The sequence below is a fragment of the Schistocerca gregaria genome, chromosome 6 (assembly GCF_023897955.1).
Source record: "Schistocerca gregaria isolate iqSchGreg1 chromosome 6, iqSchGreg1.2, whole genome shotgun sequence".
NCBI classification, from domain to species: Eukaryota; Metazoa; Arthropoda; class Insecta; order Orthoptera; family Acrididae; genus Schistocerca; species Schistocerca gregaria.
This window is the reverse complement of record NC_064925.1, coordinates 232,492,317-232,516,565: the sequence shown is the minus strand read 5'-3', so window position 1 is coordinate 232,516,565 and position 24,249 is coordinate 232,492,317. Positions and strand designations below refer to the sequence as shown.

Sequence of the window (24,249 nt, the reverse complement as noted above, 5' to 3'; positions counted from 1 at the left end):
AGCAATACGAGACTGGAATAGAAGGGAGAACCGATAGAGGTACTCAAAGTACCCTCCGCCACACACCGTCAGGTGGCTTGCGGAGTATGGATGTAGATGTAGATATATTAACACAAGTATGCACACATCCCTACATGCAGTTTTTCTCTTCAGCACGATAGCATAACCAGGAGGACAATGTAATGTTTTATACAGCTCGCAATGTGCGTGCGTTGTTCGAAGAGCATCAGGATGAGTTTACCGTAGTCCCGGGTTTAAACCCCATCAGGGATGTGTGGGACACCTCGATCGTGCTGTTCGCGCCGTGGATACTCAACCGACAAACCTAGTGCAACTCGCCACAGCACTAGGTCGGCATTGCTACACGTAGCTGCTGGTGCCTTCCAAATCCTCTCTGACGTCCTGCACGTCTTGAGCGATCCGCACCGGCAAAGGTGTTTATTCAGGCTTCTGATGGATGATCACATTACTGTGGCTGGAGAGTGTAGTTCTACGATACCGCTGCTCGCTTTGGTCTGAATCCCATGACCGTTACACGAATATGAAATCGATAGGTTCAGAAGAGCAGTATTCAACGCCATGCAGGATGTCAGCGGCCCGCAGTGAGTAGCGTCCGAGTGGACTGACGTGCGATGTTCGCTTGGCCGTTCAGGATCGTACAGCCACATCAAGAACCTTGCGCCAGTAAGCTGGCTTGTTTTCAGCCCACACGGGCAGTACGGTGACATCTGGAGCGTAACCGACTGTCAGGCACCACGACCATTGTTGCGGCTTCGTTTGACACGGCAGCAGAGTAACGCGCGACGGTAGTGGTGCGACGAAGAGTCTACTTCTACATCTACATGGATACTCTCCAAATCACATTTAAGTGCCTGGCAGAGGGTTCATCGAACACTGGATACAGAAACAGCACGACATCCTCTTTTTAGACAAGTCCCTGTTCTGCGAACAGTACCACGATTGTGTGGAGGCTTCGAGGAAAACGAACGTTGGCAGTCTGCACCAGTCATCATCATACGAACCCAGCACCTAGCTTGATGAAGTGGAGTGCCATTCGACACACAACACGATCACCTATGGATCGCACACATCGGACAGCAGGCGCTACGTTTCCGAAGTGTTTTGTGGCCGAGCGGTTCTAGGCGCTTCAGCCCGGAACCGCGTTGCTACTACGGTCGCAGGTTCGAATCCTGCCTCGGGCATGGAAGAGTGTGATGTCCTTAGGTTAGTTCGGTTTAAGTAGTTCTAAGTCTAGGGTACTGATGACCTCAGATGTTAAGTCCCTTAGTGCTTAGGGCCATTTGCACCACTTTTCCGAAGTGTTGGGCATGTTACTGTGCCCTGTGTTCGAAATATCCGTGGCGTTATCTTCCAACAAAATAAGGCAAGACTGCACGTCACTTATACTGTTGGGGGGTTGTTTGAGGGAAGAGACCAAACCGCGAGGTCATCGGTCTCATGGGATTAGGGAAGGATGGAAAAGGAAGCCGGCCGTGCTCTTTCAAAGGAACCATCCCAAAATTTGCCTGGAGCGATTTAGGGAAATCACGGAAAACCTAAATCAGGATGGCTGGACGCGGGATTGAACCGTCGTCCTCCCGAATGCGAGTCCAGTATACTAACCACTAGGATGGAAAAGGAAGCCGGCCGTGCTCTTTCAAAGGAATCATCCCAAAATTTGCCTGGAGCGATTTAGGGAAATCACGGAAAACCTAAATCAGGATGGCTGGACGCGGGATTGAACCGTCGTCCTCCCGAATGCGAGTCCAGTATACTAACCACTGCACCACCTCGCTCGGTCACTTATACTTGTTACAGTTTGGTCATGTCCAGAATGTTCTCCAGACCTCTCACCCACTAAAAAGATCAAGCATGGGTAGCAGAGACACTGCTACGCCATCACTCTCTAGCATATAGTTGAAGCAGTATGGAAAGACGTACCATCATCTATTATCGAAGCTCAGCTCGTTTTATGCCCAGCCAGGTTTGAATGCTCATTGTTGTCAGAGGTGGCAGTTCTGTGCACTAAATACAGTACACCCTATACCCATGTATACCCATACCTACAAATGTAACAATGTATTCTTCCCATTACAACGTATAGGCACAATAAGCAAAATTTAGTTATTTTCTATCTTTCCTAATGTTTCAATTTCAGTGGCAGGAATGCATATGCTTTGAATTAAAAGATAGCGGCAAAACCAGCGTGGACCCCCGCTTCCCCAGTGCTACCCTACTGCAGTAATGTATATTATTCTTGCGCTACTACGTTCCAATTGACACACTGAAGTGACAAAAGCCATGGGATAGCATTATGCCCATATACAGATAGCAATACTATCGGTACACATGGTTTAAAAGGGTGTTGTATTGGCGCAGCTGCCATTTGCATTCAGGTGATTCATGTGAAATAATTTCCGACGTGATTATGGCCGCACTATGGGAATTAACAGATACTGAACGCGGGGTGTTACTTGGGGCTAGACGCATAGGACATTCCTCTTCGCACTTCGGAAATCTTTAGAGAATTCAATATTCCAAGATGCGCAGTGTCAGGAGAATACCCCTCACCATGGACAACGCAGTGGCCGATGGTCCCTCACTTAACGACCGAGAGCAGCGGCGTTTACGTAGAGTTGTCAGTGCTAATACACAAGCAAACTGCGTGAAATAACCGCAGAAATCAATGTCGGACGTACGAAGAACGTCTCCGTTAGGACAGAGCGACAAAATTTGCCGCTGGTGCACTATGGCAGCAGACGACCGATGCGAGTGCCTTTGGTAATAGCACATCACCATCAGCGCCTCTCCTGAGCTGGTGACCAATCGGTTGGACCTTAGACGGCTGGAAAATCGTGGCCTAGTCAGATGAGTCCCGACAACGCGCCGTGTCACTTGGTCACAGTTCTTTGAACATTCTGGACATTTCGAGCGAAAGATTTGGCCACCCAGATCCCCCGACATGAATGCCACCGAAAATTTATGAGACATCATTGAGCAGCTAGTTCGTGCACAAACTCCTACACCGGCAACACTTTCGCAATTATGGACGGCTAAAGAGGCAGCATGGCTCAATGTTTCCGCAGGGGACTTACAGCGACTTGTTACGTCCATGCCACGTCGAGCTTCAGCAGTACGCCGGGCTAAAGGAGGTATCCCATGACTTCCGACACCTCAATGTGTAGTTGAGTCGGCAGAAGCTGATCCCTGACAGTTGCAGTGGATTGAGGCGCGGCAGCTTCGCGGGCCTACTTCAACCAATTACGCAACGCGATTTTGTAAACGTCTCTATGGCAACGACTCAGTGTTGTCACGGTTATGTAGACCGTTATCGTTTCGGCAGTGGAAAGTTGGCAGCAGCACTGCGAGCTGTCAGGGATCATCTTACACCGTCTCAACATGAGTGTTTGTTGCTGTGACTACAAAAAATTCAAATGGCTCTGAGCACTATGGGACTTAACATCTGTTGTCATCAGTCCCCTAGAACTTAGAACTACTTAAACCTAACTAACCTAAGGACATCACACACATCCATGCCCGAGGCAGGATTCGAACCTACGACCGTAGCAGTCCCGCGGTTCCGGACTGAAGCGCCTAGAACCTCTCGGTCACCGCGGGCGTCTATGATGATCTGATGCAACGGTTTCGTTCACATAAATATTCGTTAAATGTGGGGTGTGAAGGGCGGTGGGGGGAGGGGGGGGGGGGATAGGAAGGGCGGAGGCTTCACAAGACTAAAATGGACAATGTGTTATGATTGGTCTGATAAACCGAAAACGTTTCTGTTGAAATAATGAAGCAACTAATATGGACGGTAAGTATATATCCTAAGTCTAAACATAATTTTGGTGAAAGCGAATCATAATACCAATTGCAAATGCTGTCTGCAGTTGCTCAATAAATAGTGTAGAAACAAACAGACGCAGATGCCTACATCATAGAATACAATGTTTTAGACATCTACGGACTTCACAATTTCTGAGTCAGATATAATCTCTGCTAAATCTATATACACTTCTGGATGCTTACAACGCAAGCAATGTTACGTCAGTCACTGCGTTATCGCTAGGAAGTGCACTACTTACGAAGTTGCGCCTGTGCCAAGACGGGTCCACGATAAGATACCCGCCTACTCACGCCCACATTTTCGGCTTTTTCCTTACTTTACTAGCACTCATCCAAAGCGTGATTTGTCAAATAACACTACCGACTATAACATTACGATCAAAAGGCTAAACAAATGGGCAAACAATCAGCAAACCACACAAGTCAATGGGGTCAGTTTATTCCCGATAGTTTATAGGAAGTCCGACGTGAGAAAATTACCCGTCCACAAATCTTTTCCTCTGCATTTTTTCTGTAATTTAACGGCTTCCAAGCTATTCCTCAAACGCGTTTTTCTCCAGAAAACGCCACACGCTGAATAAAATTCGAACGACTAACAGCGCCCTAGTGCAATATACCCTCTCAGTTCAGCACGGCAAGTCCGCTAGTCATTTGGCAATGTCCTGTTCGATTCTTGTATTGGACTTGGACGAGACGTCAAATAGGGCAAGGATGTCGCCAGTAACTGCTTCATTTTTCCCGTTATCATTCTATTTCAAGGCGGTATCACGTCAGAGACGCGCGTGTTTCCACATCCTCCTGACATGCAAATAACCAATGCGTTCGCCATTACAGACCTGATAGTGGCGAATTCACGCACCCTGTGTGTGTGTGTGTGTGTGTGTGTGTGTGTGTGGTGTGTGTGTGTGTGTGTGTGTGCGCGAGCGTGTACCTCTTTTCTACTTCAAAGTGTATGCCTAATTGAATTCTTAATACTTTGTCTTTAGTGGGCTTATAGCTCTTATGCAAGACAAGTAGAGAATTCTGTAACTAATTCAACTGTGACATTACCAGACAGAGACAACCAATTATGTTTACTACCATTCCTTACTTCGTTAACTGCGTTCCTTCTCCTATCTTAAAATTACGGAAGATGTTGTTTAACATCAACTTATTTTTCTTAATGTAAAGCTGGGGTCGCAGGTTCGAGTCCTGCCTCTCAGGCATGGATGTCTGTGATGTTCTTAGGTTAGTTACGTTTAAGTAGTTCTAAGTTCTAGGGGACTGATGACCTCAGATGTTAAGTCCCATAGCGCTCAGAGACATTTGCACCATTTTTTGCACCGGAGCTCCGACGACAAAATTTCGGAGGTTGTTCAGAGACATTTCCAGAATATTTAGATATAACCGAACCTTGGGCTCCGCCTCGTTATAGAAATGGTTCAAATGGCTCTTAGCACTATGGGACTTAACATCTGTGGTCATCATCAGTCCCCTACAACTTAGAACTACTTAAACCTAACTAACCTAAGGACATCACACACATCCATGTCCGAGGCAGGATTCGAACCTGCGACCGTAGCAGTCCCGCGGTTCCGGACTGAGCGCCTGAACCGCTAGACCACCGCGGCCGGCGCCTCGTTATAGAGTAATAGTGTAATTATGGTTTATTCGGTTCGCTACCTCGGTTAACTTTGTTTCTCGGAAAATATGTTCGCAACAGAGAAAAAGCCCGTAGTATACAATCACGTAAACGTTAAGAAACTTGCGAGCAGACTGGTTAATATCCGCATATTGCTATACGACATGGAAATTCGCGACAGTAGTATCGCTGCTTTCAACGACTTGCTGTTATTGGCGGTAGCAGTATCTTACGCTGCTCAAGTAGGTTGGAACGTCTGGTCTGTACTAAAAGGACGAAGTAAGGATATACTCCATATAATTACTGTACTATTTTGCAGCGCAGTAAAGAAACTTAGCTGCGAACTATTTCCCCCCGTTAATATATTTTGTAAGACTACGCATTCCAAGGTCTTTTTGAACATGCAGTAATACCGATAACACAAGTGAACTGTTATGAGGTCGTAGCACGTAAACAAGCAACGACCTCGACAATGCTGTGCTGATAACCACGTGCTTAGTTTGTGGCGAGGTAATGCGCCCAACAATTCTGAATGTAATCTTGACGAAGGAGGAAGCAGTGTTATGAAAAGACATACGGCAGTTGCTTGTTGTTAAGTGACCACATTTCTGGTTGAAAAGACGAACGATCTCTTTCTCTTTCCTGTTCTCCGTCGATTGTGTGGAGAATTCTCTGTACGTAGCTCTTCGGATCGTAACGGTTTTCAGCGGCTTTTTCCCTTGTCGCCGATCAGTCCCAAAATTAGTCATTGTTAAAGTTTGAAGCTCATCCTACACAGGTGTGGTTAATTACAATACGCACAAGATAGTAAAATTATCACACCTAAGTGGGTGGAAGAGCACCACTGCATAACGATCTCTGGTCATGTTTAAAGTACCGACGGCGTCTCGAAGACTTAAGGAAATCATGCGATCACGCATCTTCCGTCGTCCATGAAACTCCACAAAACTGTATTTCAATCACGAAAACACTCATATTTAAACAGTACAGATGTCTCGTTGAACTTACATAAATTGAGTGCTGTCTTTGATTAGCGACATCTGCATCCTTGTCTCCAACTGAACATATCTGATTACTCACAGCTCAGACTTTTCTTCTCTTTTTTGTTAAAACAACGAGCGAAAGGGGCGAGACGAAACGAGAACTCCGTAACAGTGGTCACAATACGATGGTACAGGGAAATCTGTATTAGATTTATCTTTAACTTTTATCAGTACAGGATAGGTATTTTTAAGATTAGCAGTGAGAAATGGTAGAATCACTTGAACGCGTATCAGCAGTGCGAAAGCGCCGGCCCAACTGAAGAATGCAAGGACGTGCGTTGTGTATGTAGTTATCTGGTGCAGTGGCTGATAAAACTGATTATACTAAATTCCAGGCGTCATGATTTGCGTTTCACCCTTCGTAACTGATTCGTCCTCAGTCATCAGTTCGTGACTGATCTCTTGATCCATTCTCTCAGGTATTCGTGAAATACACTGAAACAATAATGTCTGTTTAAAATACACTACTGGCCATTAAAATTGCTACACCAAGAAGAAATGCAGGTGATAAACGGGTATTCATTGGACAAATATATTATACTAGAACTGACATCTGTTTACATTTTGACGCAACTTGGGTACACAGATGCTGAGAAATCAATACCCAGAACAACCGCCTCTGCACGTAACAACGGCCTTGATACGCCTGGGCATTGCGTCAAACAGAGTTTGGATGGTGTGTACAGGTACAGCTGCCCATGCAGCTTCAACACGATACCACAGTTCATCAAAAGTAGTGACTGGTGTATTGTGACGAGCCAGTTGCTCGGCCACCATTGACCAGGCGTTTTCAATTGATGAGAAATCTGGAGAATGTGCTGGCCAGGGCAGCAGTCGAATATTTTCTGTGTCCAGAAAAGCCCGTACAGGACGTGCAACATGCGGTCGTGCATTATCCTGCTGAAATGTAGGGTTTCGCAGGGATCGAATTGCTTGTAGAGCCACGGATCGTAACACATCAGAAACGTAACATCGAATGTTCAAAGAGCCGTCAATGCGAAGAAGAGGTGACCGAGACATGGCACGCCGGGTGATACGCTAGTATGGCGATGACGAATAGACGCTTCCAATATGCAATCACCGCGATGTCGCCAAACACGGGTGTGACCATCATGATGCCGTAAACAGAACCTGGATTCATCCGAAAAAATGACGTTTTGCTCTTCGTGCTCCTGCCTGTGATGCAGCGTCAAGGGTAACCGCAGCCATGGTCTCCGACCTGATAGTCCATGCTGCTGCAAACGTCGTCGAACTGTTTGTGCAGATGCTTGTTGTCTTGCAAACGTCCCCATCTGTTGACTCAGGGATCGAGACATGGCTGCACGATCCGTTACAGCTATGCGTGTAAGATGCCTGTCATCTCGACTGCTAGTGATACGAGGCCGTTGGGATGGAGAACGGCCCTCCTGTACCAACCGATTCCATATTCCGCTAATAGTCATTGGATCTCGACCAAGTCGAGCAGCAATGTCGCGATACGATAAACCGCAATCGCGATAGGCTACAATCCGACCTTCATGAATGTCGGAAACGTGATGGTACGAATTTCTCCTCCTCACACGAGGCATCACAACAACGTTTCACCAAGCAACGCCGGTCAACTGCTGTTTGTGTATGAGAAGTCGGTTGGAAACTTTCCTCATGTCAGCAAGCTGTAGGTGTCGCCACCGGCGCCAACGTTGTGTGAATGCTCTGAAAAGCTAATCATTTGCATATCGTAGCATCTTCTCCCTGTCGGTTAAATTTCGCGTCTGTAGCACATCACCTTCGTGGTGTAGCAATTTTAATGGCCAGTAGTGTAAATCATATTCGCCACTGACTGTATACAGAATTTATTTTCATAACTGTAATTTTGGCCTTGAGGATACTATCAAGTGCTGTACTGAAGACGACAGAGCTTCAGCACACGTCAGGCTTTAAAAATCTTCCGACATGTACATATGTTATCCTCATGTCTCAGCCTTTCAACGATGTTAGTATCATTAACATAAATCACATGACATGACATTTTTTCATGTCGAAGGATTTTTAAAACTAGAAATGTGCTGAGGCACAGCGGTTTTAGTGTATCACTTGACAGTGGCCTTAAAAGCGAAACTGCAATCAAAAATATAAATAATTTATACAGCCAGTGGTGGATATGATGCGTTTTAAAAAGTTCTACATGGCTGTGAACGCTAAGCATGAGAAGTGAACCACTGACACATCCCTCTTCTCTCCGCGAGAGTAAAATGGTGGCCACAGGTAGACACTACTACTACTACTACTACTACTACTACTACTTCTAATACCTCTACCTCTACCACCACCACCACCACCACCACCACTACAGATGACTTACGAATTATTACGCGATCTGGTTACTAGTCGCGAATTGCGCCAAAGGGACTGCCGTATTTAATGTTCCTGTCCGACGGATGGGTCGTCAGTAGTAGAGTTACATACGCGTGAAACACTACTGATATATCTAGCCTTTAATTCGGTACACTATAATACAGTTTGCTGATCAAAAATACTGGTTAAGGAAATTACCTCACAACAACAGCTTCGATATGGCTAAAAGGGGATATGAAACAGCGGTTAAATACGAGAAAATGAGCCCGTACAAACGTCCGCAGCCATTGTTCGCCCCTGTCATCTATAGCCCGCAGTACATGACAGTTGCCTCGTTGCCGGTTTTGGATAGCGCCATTGTGCCATGCACGGTGTACTTTAACCATGAAGGCACGTAAACAGCACACATTCTTCGCTGTTTCGGAAATGCTACCACCCTTGGCCCGGAAGCCAGTGGTCATACCCATTTGGACATCAGATAAATCGCTCCGTTTCCGCATTACGACAATGACTATTTGCCGCGTCCCCCAGCATGCTTTATGTACCCAGTGCTGCTTTATGTACCCATTGCCATCTGCGTGTGGTTATTGCACGTGACTGTCTAACCTAGGCGATGGTCACATCAGTGTTACTGGACCGTGTAACTAAGCCATTTAATACTTCCGACACATACTGTTACTTCACAAAATAACAATATTAAATTTATCATTTGAGGAAATATTATTAGTAACGCTTTTTTGTTAAAAAATTTCATACCTGAATTGTTCTTGTTTCTTCATCAGTCTTCTGACTGGTTTGATGCAGAGTGGCATCTAAATCCGCAGTTCTCAATTATTTGTTGCACATATTTCTAACATCGTTATCACCCAAATGTTTTGCCACGAAAGCTCTCTCTAGAATCATTTCATAGCATCCCGTCCCTCCTTCTAATTACTGTTTCTCCGCGGACCATCACCTCATTCCTTACCTTATCAGTCCACCTAATTTCCAACATTCTTCTGCAGCACCACATCTTAAACGATTCTCTTCTTTTTCAGTTTTTCCACAATCCATGATTCGCTTCCACGCCGCACTCTGTTCCAGACGTACAGTCACAGAAATTTCTTTCTCTAATTGAGGCCTATGTTTCTTACCAGTATTGTTATTTTACCGAACTATGGCCTCATTGCCTATGCTAGTCTGTTTCTTGCGTCCCCTTTCTGTGTACTTTGTTTCCAATCTGGAGGAACTGAGGTGTTTCACTGTCATCCGTCGCTCAATTCGAATTAGTTCAAACACTGCAGGTGTCACACAGCTGTATGGGGCCGACCGGCCAGTGGGAGATTGGACAGGTTTGCACAACTTTGTTGTGATGATGACAGACACCTCACCCAACAAATCGCCTTGCTTTTGTTCACTGTCAGGTTTCCGTAGACATTCTGCAAGAGCTTGTGAATATCTGCGATGCTCTGGTTTTCCGCTGAAGGAAACTCAATTTCAGCTCTCTGCTTGGAACGCCCCTCCGTTAAGCAATTTCGAAGGCTACATACTGCACCAACACCTATCGGAACTTCAAGAAACTATAGGATCTGAACCGGGAATATACCACGATGCCCCACAATAAACTCCGCATTTTTTCAGCCAAAAATGTCCGGGGAATAAAAGTGTTACTTTACTTATTGAATGCTCCTCATATGCAGCAACAGGCGTAATGTTAAGGAAGCATTCGGATATCCCTCGGGACAGAACACTGTTGCAGAAATAAGAACAATAACAACAACAACAACAAAAACAAGTTTAAACGGTTGCGAAATATCCAAGATTGGTGATCTTCTACAGAATCTCAAAATTTTGCACGGACATCAATGCGAGATGCTTATAATAGTATCCACAACGAAACTCCATCTCGAAACCTGGCTGAAAATCCAAGGAGATTCTAGTTGTATGTGAAGTATACTAGCGGCAACACGCAATCAGTGCCTTCTATTCGCGACAGCAATGGAAATACTATAGACGACAGCGCTGCCAAAGCCGAGTTACTAAACACAGACTCTCAAAATTTCTTAACCAAAGAAAACGAAATAAATATTCCACAATTCGCACCAAGAACAACTGCCAACAAGAGTTACGTAGAGTTCCGGTGTAACGGCAAGCGTCGGAACGACGATGAAGAACGGAAGACCAGAGAGGGCTGTGAGAAGACATCACTCACTAGTACGCTGACTAGGAAAGTAGAACACAGGCCGACATACAAACTCTGCAGCAGTGGCTTATGAACTCTTTTGTTCTGCTTGCATTGAAATTGTATATACTGAATGACACTGATTATTAGCTTGTCGCCATTTGCTTGCGACACACTTCTGTGAATACGCAAAGTATTGTCAATTTAACTCCAATTGGATGTGTGTGATGTCCTTAGGTTAGTTAGGTTTAAGTAGTTCCAAGTTGTAGGGGACTGATGACCTCAGAAGTTAAGTCCCATAGTACTCAGAGCCATTTGAGCTATTTAATAAACTCCATTAATATGATTTGCTTGAATTATTGTCTAGCGATCCGAGAAAACAGCTTCCATGGCATCCTATATTAGACGGGTGGGCAGGAGTAGTGAAGCAACTAAAATCATTTAGCAAAAGCAAGTATTCTGATCCAGACTGTATACCAGTTAGGTTCCTTTCGGAATATACTGATACAATAGCTCCATACTTACCAATCACATACAACCGATCTTACCCAAAGACTGGAAAGTTTCACAGGTCAAACCAATATTCATGAAAGGTGGTAAGACTAATCCAGTAAATTACAGGCCCATATACTTAACGTCGGTATGCAGCAGGATTCTGGAACACATATTGTGTTCGAACATTATGAACTAACCCGAAGAGAACGGTCTGCCGCGCGATGTAGCCGTGCGGTCCGAGACGTCTTGTCACGGTTCGCGCGGCTTCCCCCGTCGGAGGTTCGAGTCCTCCCTTGGGCATATGTGTGTGTGTGTCTGTGTGTGTGTGTGTGTGTGTGTGTGTGTGTGTGTGTGTGTGTGTGTGAGTGTGTGTTTTGTCCTTAGTGTAAGTTAGATTAAGTAGTGTGTAAACCAAGGGACCGATGATCTCCGCAGATTGGTCCCATAGAACTTACGACAAATTTTGCAAACTTTTTCCAGAACGGTCTATTGACACACGGTCAACATGGATTTACAAAACATCGCTCTTTTGAATCACAACTAGCTCTTTATTCGCATGAATTGTTGAGTGCTATTGATAAGGGATATCAGATCGGCTCCATATTTCTGGATTTCCGGAAGGATTTGACACGGTACCATACGACCGACTTGTAGTGAAACTGCGTGCTTATGGAATATCGTCTCAGTTATGTGACTGGATTTGTGATTTTCCGTCAGAGAGGACACAGTTCGTAGTAATTGACGGAAAGTCACAGAGTAAAACAGAAGTGATTTCTGGTGTTCCGCAAGGCAGTGTTACAGGCCCTTTGCTGTTCCTAAAGGAGACATCTGAGCAGCCGTTTATCGACTAATAAAGTCATCAGAAGATCAAAACAAATTGCAAAACGAATTACAAAAGACACCTGTATGGTGCGAAAATTAGCAATTGATCCTAAGTAATGGAAAGTATCAGGTCATCCACATGAATGCTAAAAGGAATCCGTTGAACTTCGGTTACACGATAAATCAGTGAAATATAAAGGCCGTAAGTTCAACTAAATGCCTTGCAATTACAGTTGCGAAGTACTTAAATTGGAAGGAATACATAGAAAATGTTGTGGGGAAGGCTAACTAAAGACTGCGTTTTATTGGCAGGACACTTAGAAAATGTAACAGATCTACTAAGGAGACAGTCTACACTACGCTTGTTCGTCCTCTTTTAGAATACTGCTGCGCGGTGTGGGATCCTTACCAGGTAGAATTGACGGAGTGCATCAAGAAAGTTCAAACAAGGGCAGCACGTTTTATTGCGAAATAGGGAGAGAGTGTCACAGAAATGATACAGGATTTGAGGTCGACATCATCAAAATAAAATTTCAATCGCCAATTTCCTCCTCCGAATGCGAAAATAATTTATTGACCCGACCTACATAGAGAGAACCGATCGTCATAATAGAATATGGCAAATCAGAGCTCGCACGGAAAGATATAGGTGTTCGTTTCTTCCTCGCGCTGTTCGACATTGGAATAACAAAGAATTATTGTGAAGGTGGTTCGATGAACCCTCTGCCAGGCACTTACATGTGATTCGCAGAGTATCCACGTAGATGTAGGGGCAGGAGAGAGGTGAGGCATAATATTGTTAACGAAAAATTCGAATCTTCGCTCGAACTAACTGACCGCAGTCATAACAAGCTTAAAAAATGACGTCCACTGACCTTTCGAATACGTGTCCATTGTTGTAGCTACTGCGCCATTTTACTGTGGAGACACACACGACCTTCAGTATACTGTCGACCGTAGAGAATCGCCGTCAAGAACGCTGTGAGAAAAAGAGGGCGTCTATTGAACAGCGGAGAACAGTCTCCCGTCACTGTGAGAGCAGTAACGGGCGAGCAAGGTCAGGCTGCCCTATCATCTCGCGTCGCAGACGGATGAATGAAAACAAGACTCAGCGAGCCCGGAGCTGGGCTCAACAACACTCTGCGCGCGGCTGGTCCACTACGGCCCACTACGGCAGCGCAGCTGCGAGTGAAGACACTCGTACGTGCCGAACTCGTCGCGTTTCAACGTTTTAGTGAACTTGAAGCAATCATTATTGTAGAGCTCTCCTCAGCTGTCCGTAAAATAGTATTTTTAAAGATCTTCAGAACGTCCATTGAATGGTAACACAGTGATAGACGAGCAGTAGAAATCTGACACCATCACTAATTATATTGCAGTCTTTCATACTGATGTCGAATATGAAACCAGTTTTGCTTTATTACGTTTTGAATTTATCGACAGTTTTTCACGGAACAATGTCCAATGATCAACTTCTCATGGTCAGGGTTCACACTCATACATAATTTTTTAAAGGACGTTATTTCCGCCGTGCACTGCAAAAATTATTTATTTCACTTTTGCAATTTCGGCCTGTGGGCCATTTTCAAGTGGTATTGCAAAAGACTTTGTTTCAGCAAATGTCAGACTTTAAAATCCTCCGACATGTATACATGTCATCGTCTAAAACAGACATTTTCACTGTAGAAATAAAGTGTGGGAGCACGCAGACGAATAGTTGCGTGTGCACAGTACAGGGACAGCGGCAAAGACTCTATTGTGCACATAATCATTTACTCTTTGCTTTTGGTTTGTTTTTGTCTTAGATGTTCTTTGTTATGTCTGGCTCATTGCTTCACAATAAAGTTGAACATTAAGAATACGAACGAGTCTATCATTAATAGAATGGAGCTACGTAGTGGCTACAAAAGTAACACCAGACGAGTTGCTCTTGAGAACATCGATTTATAAAGATTTACGTGAATTATGTTAACATTGGTAACGTTTTACATAATTTACATAATTTCACGACGTACAAAGCTTCGCACTCGTCTGGTGTTAATGTATTTCTACAGTGAAAACGCCTATTTTTGATGATGATATGTATACATGCTAGAGCATTTTAAAGTCTGACATGTGCTGAAGCAAAGTCTTTTGCAGTAAATAATTTTGCAGTAAATAATTCCTGCACCCAACGACGAAAACGATGCTCTTTCAGAAAATTGTCAAACGAATTTTTATTTCACAATTTTTCAACAACTTCAATTTATTTCGTAGTTTGATAAAACAGTTATAGTCAATGGAAAAATATTCTGAAAAGAAATCCAAAGAAACAGTTCTCGAACACGTCCTAATACTTATGAGCTATTACTTTTTCATTCAGAAACGGCAGTTTTGTGGTCTCCAAAGGTTACTGAAATCCATCGTATCTATTTTGCTTCATAAGCAGCTGTATAACAGACAAATCGCATCGGAAAGCTCTTCCATCGTTTCTGAATAACGAGAGTGAATTCTGCTTTGATTCGAAGGTGGAGAGTGTAAGGTCCTGGGCACTTCAATTCACGTGGTTAACATATTAGATGCAACTTGAACAGTTGGGTGGGAAGGCATAAAACTAATGTAATCTGTTTATATGACTTACTTCTATCTCGGAAACGTCGCAGGATTTTCCTACAAAACTCGTGCACCTGTAAAGTATCTGAACATTCCCTCTGTTTCTAAACCGGTTCCACATCGTTTCGTCACTTGGCCTATACAAATAGGACCTGCAGAATACGCTGCTGACGGAGAAACGGAAAAAGAAAGTGTTGTTCCATCCCTTTACGACTCACACTATCAACTCGTAGAAGATATTTATTTGGTAAAAGGGGATGAACTTTGCGACTCGTTCGTAACCTGGCACTAAAAAATGGCGAAGCAGAAACGCCCAGGCCTCGCCTTAAAAAATGCATTCGCTTTCACCGTTTACAGCTAATTCACACTTTCGGCAAGCAAACACTGAATCGCACTTCTTTGGAATAGTGCCACTATTTGCTACTGTACGGGCGTTCAAGGTCCCACGTTCAGCCAGTGAAGCAAGGCGTCTGAAGGTCAATTCATTCAAATGTAAGAGAAGTTCAAAGGGTGTAACATTACTCAGGCGGAATATGTGTGTCAGTATGCATCACCGGCCGCTGTGGTCGAGTGGTTCTAGGCGCTTGAGTCTGGAACCGCGCTGCTGCTACGGTCACAGGTTCGAATCCTGCCTCGGGAATGGATGTATATGATGTCCTTAGGATCGTTAGGATTAAGTAGTTCTAAGTCTTAGGGGACTGATGACCTCAGATGTTAAGTCCCATAGTGCTTAGAGCCATTTTGAACCAGTATGCATCTGGATGCTCTCTCTAGCTGAAATACAAGAATGGAAGCAAGTCGCTTCTTGTTAAAAAACACCTTCAGCTAGGTATTGGTGTATGGTATATGTATCACGTGACGCTTTTCAGCTGAAGCCATGTTCATTAGAGCAGCCGGCTGCTTTCAGTTTATACGTATTTCGAAATATCATCAGCTCCGAGTAAACGGACTTAAATTATGTGCAACAGTGACTTTAACTACCGCATAGGGTGTAAATATCGTAAAATATATAGGATGGGAAACGTAAGATGGCAACATGAAATATGACACGGGCCTCCGAAAATATCGAAGCATCATTTCGAGACGTCGTAATGCGCAGGTATGGCTGACGTTTGTACGCAATTTACTGAAATAACGATGAAGCAATGACTGTGGTTTCAATGAGAGTGTGTAGCTTTTATAAAGATGGATACAGATCATTGTTAGCATCACCATTCGAACATTTCGCGGCGAAGAGCTGGGAATGAAGTAAATATGAGACCAATGACTTCAGGCGGACCGCAGTTCTCGGGTAACTGCGCTGTCTCAGACGTCTTCGTCATATTTCGCATATTTCCTGCCTTTCACTGGAAGCTTTAACCACTCATCAAGTACACGCTTAAATGGCTCTGGAATCTTCCTAGTGAAATTTTATTTCTCCGCACTTCGTTTCTATTATTTGCATAAAAACATTATCTTGAACAATCTACGAAGCTCTGTACGTTAAAGCATCATCACAGTTTGCTGGAGAACATTTGCGCTCATTTGTAGGGGTAAACTGAGCCTACCGATACCGAATTTCCGCTGCGTCACATAACGTAATGACAACGTGGCGTGTGAAGTCATACGATCGCAAGCAGAGAGGGAACGAAAACAGACAATATTTTATATTAGTTTTCAGAACGCAGATTTCGGTGACAGACTAACCTGCAGCGCAGCCCAAGGTCTACGTTACATTAAAAGGTGACAAATTTGGTTGAGAGTTAAAGTAAGCGAAGCTGGATACGGAAACCTTAATCGTGGTGCCATGCTGATCTGTAGCTTACCCTTGTTCTAGATTCATGGAAAGATGATACTTTGGTTTTGAGATAGCGCAACAGTATAAAGTTGTGATAACATCTATATTTTTTACCTTCTAGCGAAGTGGCAACAGAAGAAAGATAAACTCTTTTAACAAAATATTATATTAGACAAATTACGTTTTAAGGCAATTGTCAAACTTGGATTTGGAGTAAAACTGTTCCTCGTTTGTCTGATGTTAACCACTATTTTCAAGCTCTTTGCTTAAAAACTCTTAAGATGTAACTGGAAGTATAAGCACTCAGAAGAGAAGAATATTATAACTTTAGCTAACATCCGGATGAATACAATGCGCCCTCGTGGTAAGGTATGAAAGCCGGTGCTGTCAGGAAGTCGTGGATAAACTGCTGAAACAGTCCCTGGAAGGAATCTTCCCTCGTATCGCCCGGAGTGATTAAGAAAAAACATCCAATGCCTATAGTTTGGTTGCCAGAGGCCGGCCGACAGGAATTCCACAAAACAATGGTTCAAATGGCTCTGAGCACTATGGGACTTAACATCTGAGGCCATCAGGCCATCAGTCGCCTAGAACTTAGAACTACTTAAACCTAACTAACCTAAGGACATCACACACATACATGCCCGAGGCAGGGATGGAACCTGCGGTCGGAGCGGTTGCGCGGTTCCAGGAATCCCACACTTATTGCGAATAGGACGCTAGCGGATTATCTAATGCACTACCTCGGTACGTGAATAGGTCCGTCGAGAGCGCAAAAGTCCTGTTCCAACCATTATCAATCCAGTGTACCGCAATCCAGAGAATCACGAGATTGGAAGACTGTACAACGCTATTACTGTGTCGTTGAGACTTGATTTTGGAAATCTAAATTACTTCTTCCCGGCAGCGCTATTAAAATCGTATATCTCCGGAATATGAGGACTTCGGCCACTGAAAGAATACTAACATTTCAATTTTAGCTTTTAGAATCGTCTGTGCCCGTCGTTCGTCTGAAGTGATTAAGGGAACCACATAAAATGCAAATCGGACTGTCGGAAGAGGTAAAAACTCCATTTATCTCACAATCATTGCACCATTTAGTGTAGTTTAGCTACAAAGGTAAATCCAAATAGTTGACACGGAAACGTGCATCACGTACAGAAAAAGTCTGTAAGCAGAAAACCGGGGAACTTGAGATACACAACAGCGCCTAATTTTTCGAAGATGGAGAAATTGTCAAAATCTTAAAGGAAATAAAAGGACCGACTCCATGAATACGTGCACAGTTAAAAAAAATTTAAAAAAACAGAGGTAATGCCCAATCCGCGTTTCTTGTAGGGTATATCCCTAAAAGTAGATGGATTGACTGTAATTAGATTTTCTCCAAACATTTCATTCTGTATCTCATACACATGTTTTTGAATCTAGGGAAAGATGCTTGTAAGTCTGTCGTATCAGGTATCTTTCGTTAGCATTAATGATATCAAGAACTTATTTCAGATAATGTTAACTCATATGTCTGTGCACGTGCAAATAGACTGCAGATATTCTTTTGATCGAAAACAATTTCGTTACTAAAGAATACATCACTTTAGCACCTTCTTGGTTACTGACAATGACGTCCTTGATTGAAAAACCAGTGTAAAGACACACTGCATCTGCGTATAAACCGGTATTCCTCACGCCATCTTATGTTGCGGCGCGGAGGGCACTTTTTGTCCATGATCCTCCCCTCCTCCCCCTCGCCATGCCCCCACACGTTCCTTGTTTAATTTGCGAATAGTGTAGGGGGAAAATGACTCCCAATGTAGCTGCGAATTAGCTCAAATTTCTTGGATTTACTCTTTGTAGCCATTACGCAAGAAGTATGCGGAAGGAAGTAATATTTCTCCTGCTCTTCCCGGAATGTACTCTCTTGAAAATTCAATAGTAAACTTCTCCGTGGTGTAGAACACCTCTCCCGTAGCGTCTGCCGCTGGAGTTTTACCAGCCTCCCTGAAACGCTCTTGCACCGAGTAAAGGGTCCCATGAAGAAATACGTCGCCCTTCATTGGATAATCTCTCTCTTTTCAATTAATCCAACCTGGAGAGCTGCACTCAAGACTGAGCAAAACTCGACATTCGGTCAGACAAGCGTTTTGTAAGCCAGTCCTTTCGGGGACGAATTACATTTCCATGAAACTCTGCTTGACATTTCCGTTTCCAACATCTGTTTTATGTGGTCGTCCCACTTTAGGTCGCTCCAGGTGGTCCGATTGTTGGATCTCGAGCTCAGAAGACTAATCTGCGATGGGGACGTTGGCTTTCGAAGTGTGCCGAAGAAAAGCAAATTTAGAGGACCACCACCGTAGAGTGTCTGCAATGTTGTAGGTTTCCCACAATAGGTCTGTTTGCAAAACGCGTGAACTTCTTGGCACATTAAAACTGTGCGCCGGGTTGGGTATCGAATCTGGGACTTTTACTTTTAGCGGGGATGGGACCCTGCCCGGCACCCTGTAGTAACTTGCCACTAAATTTCAAATCAGTGCACACTCCGGTGCAGTGTGAAAATTCATTCTGGAAACAGTCCCCCCAGGCTGTGGCTGAACCATGTCTCTGCAATATCCTTTCTTCCGCGAGTAATAGTCCTACATAGTATGTACGAAAACTTTTGTCAAGTCTGGGTGGTAAGAGGGAGGTACTAGTGCAAGTAGAGCAGTGAGGCCGAGTAGTAAGTGATATATCTGGATAGCTCAGTCGGTAGAGAAACTGTCCGCGAAAGGCGTAAGGTTCCGGTATCAATTCCTGGTTTGGCACAGTATTTTGTGTACACGATGCGTTCAGGGTATCCTACAGCTGTTGAAAACTTTGGATACCCAGATTCCAGTCGCAGAGTCCACTGCCCTCAGTTAGACGCGTATGAAGTACGACGTAAGATGCTGAGAATGTTAGTCGTATTATCTTGTTTAAAACCTGTGTAATTTTCCGCCGAACACGTGTTCTTTTCGCACGCTTAGAAAATTGGGGGCGTAATCGGAAACTTCCTTGTTATATAGAGACGCAACAAACGAGAAAAAGCAACATGTAATAATCTCATCCTTGGTATTTCTGGTTTGATTAGTGGGTAATTACACTATTCATAATTGAACAACGTCTCGTTAGGCACCAAAAGCCTGCAAAAAATTATCCATTTCTTTATTACTGAGACTAGTTTCGATCCAAAGATTTTCTGGCAGCCTACACATACTGGTAATGTGAATTTACATTATGTCTAAGGACGCACAAGTAAGTTCTAGATGTTAAAAGAAATACGTAAGTTATAGTTACGGCAAAGGATTACAAAACAGTTTGCTTGCAGTCAAAAATCACGAAACGCTGTTTGAACATAAAACCTTGCAATGTTTGTTCTCATGGATTTGCGTGGTGGTGATGCAAGTTGCAAGCAACGTCACACCAGCGGATCTGTTAAACGTATACTTTCGCAGAATGAGATTTTCACTCTGCAGTGGAGTGTGGGCTGATACGAAACTTCCTGGTAGATCAAAACTGTGTGCCGGACCGAGACTCGAAATCGGGACCTTTGCCTTTCGCGGGCAAGTCCTTTACCAACTGAGCCACTCAAGCACGACTCACGACCCGTCCTCACAGATTTAATTCCGCCAGTACCTAGTCTCCTACCTTCCAAACTTCACGGAAGCTCTCCTGCATACCTTGCAGAACCAGCGCTCCGGGAAGAAAGCACTTACCCGCGAAAGGCAAAGGTCCCGAGTTCGAGTCTCGGTCTGGCACACAGTTTTGATCTGCCAGGAAGTTTCGTATACTTAAGCGTTTGTGACTCTTGCGCCGAGATGAAATGTGTTGCCATTTCTGCGGAGCTCAAGACACTTCAGGTAGTTTTTTTTTTTTGTTTTTTTTTTTTTTTGTTTCTACTTTCGTTGGCTTCGCCAACTCACGACCAAGACCCTGGGCTAAAGGGCAGATCAGTCTCTCGTTACAACCAGGCTTTTTGCTTTCGTATTCGATAGTTTCCCAGCAATAATCCTAGACTTCGCAGAACTCTCTCCGCAGCAGTGTCAACCCGGCACGAGTGTTCCCACCCCGCTCTGATGCAGATCAATCGCTGTAACGACAAATTTTTGACATCGCGAACTTATTTGTACAACCGTTAACTCATGCTCCTATGTATGTACAGGTCGAATGAAGTACTTCTGTTGTTTCAAACCGGTCTTGACAGCAAAGAGTAAAGTAAATACCTTCATATCAATTTTTTGATTAAGTACGTCCGGGCATGAGCAGCGGATAACTTCTGGTATCCTACCATATCAATTTACCGTATACCTAAAATCACGAATAGTTATGCGAGAACTTATTTTTCCAGTTTTGAATGGTAACGGTCCAGGGTTTGTCATGGTTTCGAAATTGTTGCGAAACAAAAAGTCTTCGCTAAACTGCTAAGCCAGTTAAGCAGTATGGCAGGACACAGGTGGTTATCGGTTACCGATGCATGGACGTATTTCACAGAATCGGTATAGATATGACTTGTTTTCTAGATTAATCTCATGATGGAATGTATATTTTGAAGTCGACCAAGTATGTTGTATAAGTAAGCAACAACGATCTAGTACAGCGGCATATCATATTACAAAGAAATATCAAGTTTGTTGACATTGTCAACCATGAGATACACGACCTGTTGTAAATTTTTTTATTTATGTTAGGGATCAAAAATTCATAAAGTTAAGATCGCACATGAAATCTTCTTTATTTGGATGAATTACTTGTTTCGGCTAACAATCTAGCTATCTTCTGATTTTAAACATTCTTTATTAGTGTTGCCGCCACTACGGTTTCACACATCGTTGAAAATCCTTTTTAAAATGACAACATCCATAGATGACATAACGCCATTCTTTCCTGGCCATTGTTTAATATACTGGTCACCAACGATAAAAAGCTGTTTTTAATTATGTCTTGGATGGATGTCGCCATTTTAAGAAAGATTTTAACGAAGTGCGAGAAGATGTAATGTCACCAAAATCAGTCTACAATATTTTATGATCAGAAGATGGCTAGGTTTTTAGCCGAAACTAGTAATCCATCCAAATAAAGAAGATTTCATGTCCGATCTTGATTTCATGGTTTTTCAATCCTTGTTGTTGTTGTTACTATTGTGTTCACTCCGAAGATTGCTTTGATGCAGCTCTCCATGCTACTCTATTATGTGTGAGCCTCTTCGTCCCCGAATAACTACTGCAACCTACATCCTTCCTTCCGAATCTGCTTAGTGTATTCATCTCTTGGTCTCCCTCTACAATTTTTAACCCTCACACTTCCCTCCAGTACAAAATAGGTGATCGCTTGATGTCTCAGGGTGTGTCCTATCAACTGATCCCTTCTACTGGTCAAGTTGTGCCACGAATTTCTTGTCTCCCCAATTCTATTCAGTACCTCCTCATTAATTACGTTATCTGACAATCTTATTTTCTACACCCTTCCGCACAACATTTCGAAAATTTCTCTCTTTTTGTCTGAATTCTTCATCGTCTATGTTTCACTACCATGCGCGGACTCTAGACAAATACTTTCAGAAAAAGACTTCCCAATTCTCAAATCTATATTCGATGTTAACAAATTTCTCTTTTTCAGAAACGCTTTTCTCTGCTTTGGCCATCATTAGTTATTCTGCCGCGCAAATAGCAAAACTCATCAGTTTCTCGTTTCCTAATCTGAGTCCCTCAGTATCATCTGATTAATTCGACTAATTTCCGTTATCCTTGTATGGCTTTTTATGATGTTCATCTTATATCCTCCTTTCAAGGCACTGTTCATTCTATTTAAGTGCTCTTCCAAGTCCTTTGCTGTCTCTGACAGAATTACAGTGCCATCGGGAAACCTCAGAGTTTTTCTTTCATCTCTCCTGCTCCAAATTTTTCTTTGTTTTCCTTTACTGCTTGTTCGAAGTACAGATTGAATAACATCGGGGATAGGCTACAAACCTGTCTCGGTACCTTCTCAACCACAGCTTCCCTTTCATTCCCCTCGACTCTTATTACTGCCGTCTGGTTTCTGTACAAGCTGTAAATAGCCTTTCGCTCCCTGTATTTTACTCCTGCCACCTTTAGAATTTGAAAGAGAGCATTCCAATCAACATTGTCAATAGTTTTCTCTAACTCTATAAACGCTATAAATTTAGGTTTTCCTTTCCTTAATCTAAAGTTAGGTGGTAGGATTAGTACTGCCTCGCGTATTCCAACATTTCTCCGGAAGGAAAACTGATTTCCCCGATGTCAGCTTCCACCAGTTTTTCAATTCTTACCTAAAATGTTGACTGCAATACTCTCTTTCAAATTCTAAAGGTGGCAGGGGTAAAATACAGGGAGCGAAAGGCTATTTACAATTTGTACAGAAACCAGATGGCAGTTATAAGAGTCGAGGGACACGAACGATGAAGCAGTGATTGCGAAGGGAGTGAGACAGGGTTGTAGCCTCTCCCCGATGTCATTCCATCTGTATATTGAGCAAGTAGTGAAGGAAATAAAACAAAAATTCGGAGTAGGTATTAAAATCCATGGAGAAGAAATAAATACTTTGTGGTTCGCCCATGACATTGTAATTCTGTCAGAGACAGCAAAGGACTTGGAAGAGCAATTGAAAGAAATGGATAGTGTCTCGAAAGGAGGATATAAGATGAACATTGACAAAAGTAAAACGAGGATAATGGAATGTAGTCGAATGAAGTCGAGTGATGCTGAGGGAATTAGATTAGGAAATGAGGCATTTAAAGTAGTAAACGAGTTTTGCTATTTGGGGAGCAAAATAACTGATGATGGTCGAAGTAGAGAGGATATAAAATGTAGACTGACAATGGGAAGGAAAGCGTTTCTGAAGAAGAGAAATTTGTTAACATCGAGCATAGATTTAAGTGTCAGGAAGTCATTTATGATAGCATTTGTATGAAGTGTAGCCATGTGTGGAAGTGAAACATGGACGATAAATAGTTTGGACAAGAAGAGAATAGAAGCTTTTGAAATGTGGTGCTACAGAAGAATGCTGAAGATTAGATGGGTAGATCACATAACTAATGAGGAGATATTGAATAGAATAGGGGAGAAGAGGAGTTTGTGGCACAACTTGACCAGAAGAAGGAATCGGTTGGTAGGACATGTTCTGAGGCATCAAGGGATCACCAATTTAGTATTGGAGGGCAGTGTGGAGGGTAAAAATCGTAGAGAGAGACCAAGAGATGAATACACTAAGCAGATTCAGAAGGATGTAGGTTGCAGTAGGTGCTGGGAGATGAAGAAGCTTGCACAGGACAGAGTAGCATGGAGAGCTGCATCAAACCAGTCTCAGGACGGAAGACCACAACAACAACAACAACAACAACAACAACAACAACATTTTGCAAATATGAGCCAATAAACTGATAGTTCGATAATTTTCACACCTGTCAGCACCTGCTTTCTTTGGAAATGAAATTATTACATCTTTCTCGAAGTCTGCGAATATTTCGCCAGTCTCATACACCTTGCCCGCCAGAAGGAAGAGTTTTGTCACGGTTGGCTCTCTCAAGGCTATC

At 43.4% G+C, this 24,249-nt stretch overlaps 1 protein-coding gene across 7 annotated transcripts in view; it reads right to left on the bottom strand.

Moving 5' to 3' along the window:
* LOC126278977 (ATP-binding cassette sub-family G member 1-like) overlaps window positions 1–24,249 on the bottom strand; it is a 773,827-nt gene that overhangs the window by 201,942 nt on the left and 547,636 nt on the right. The gene's annotated exons all lie outside the window — the stretch shown is intronic.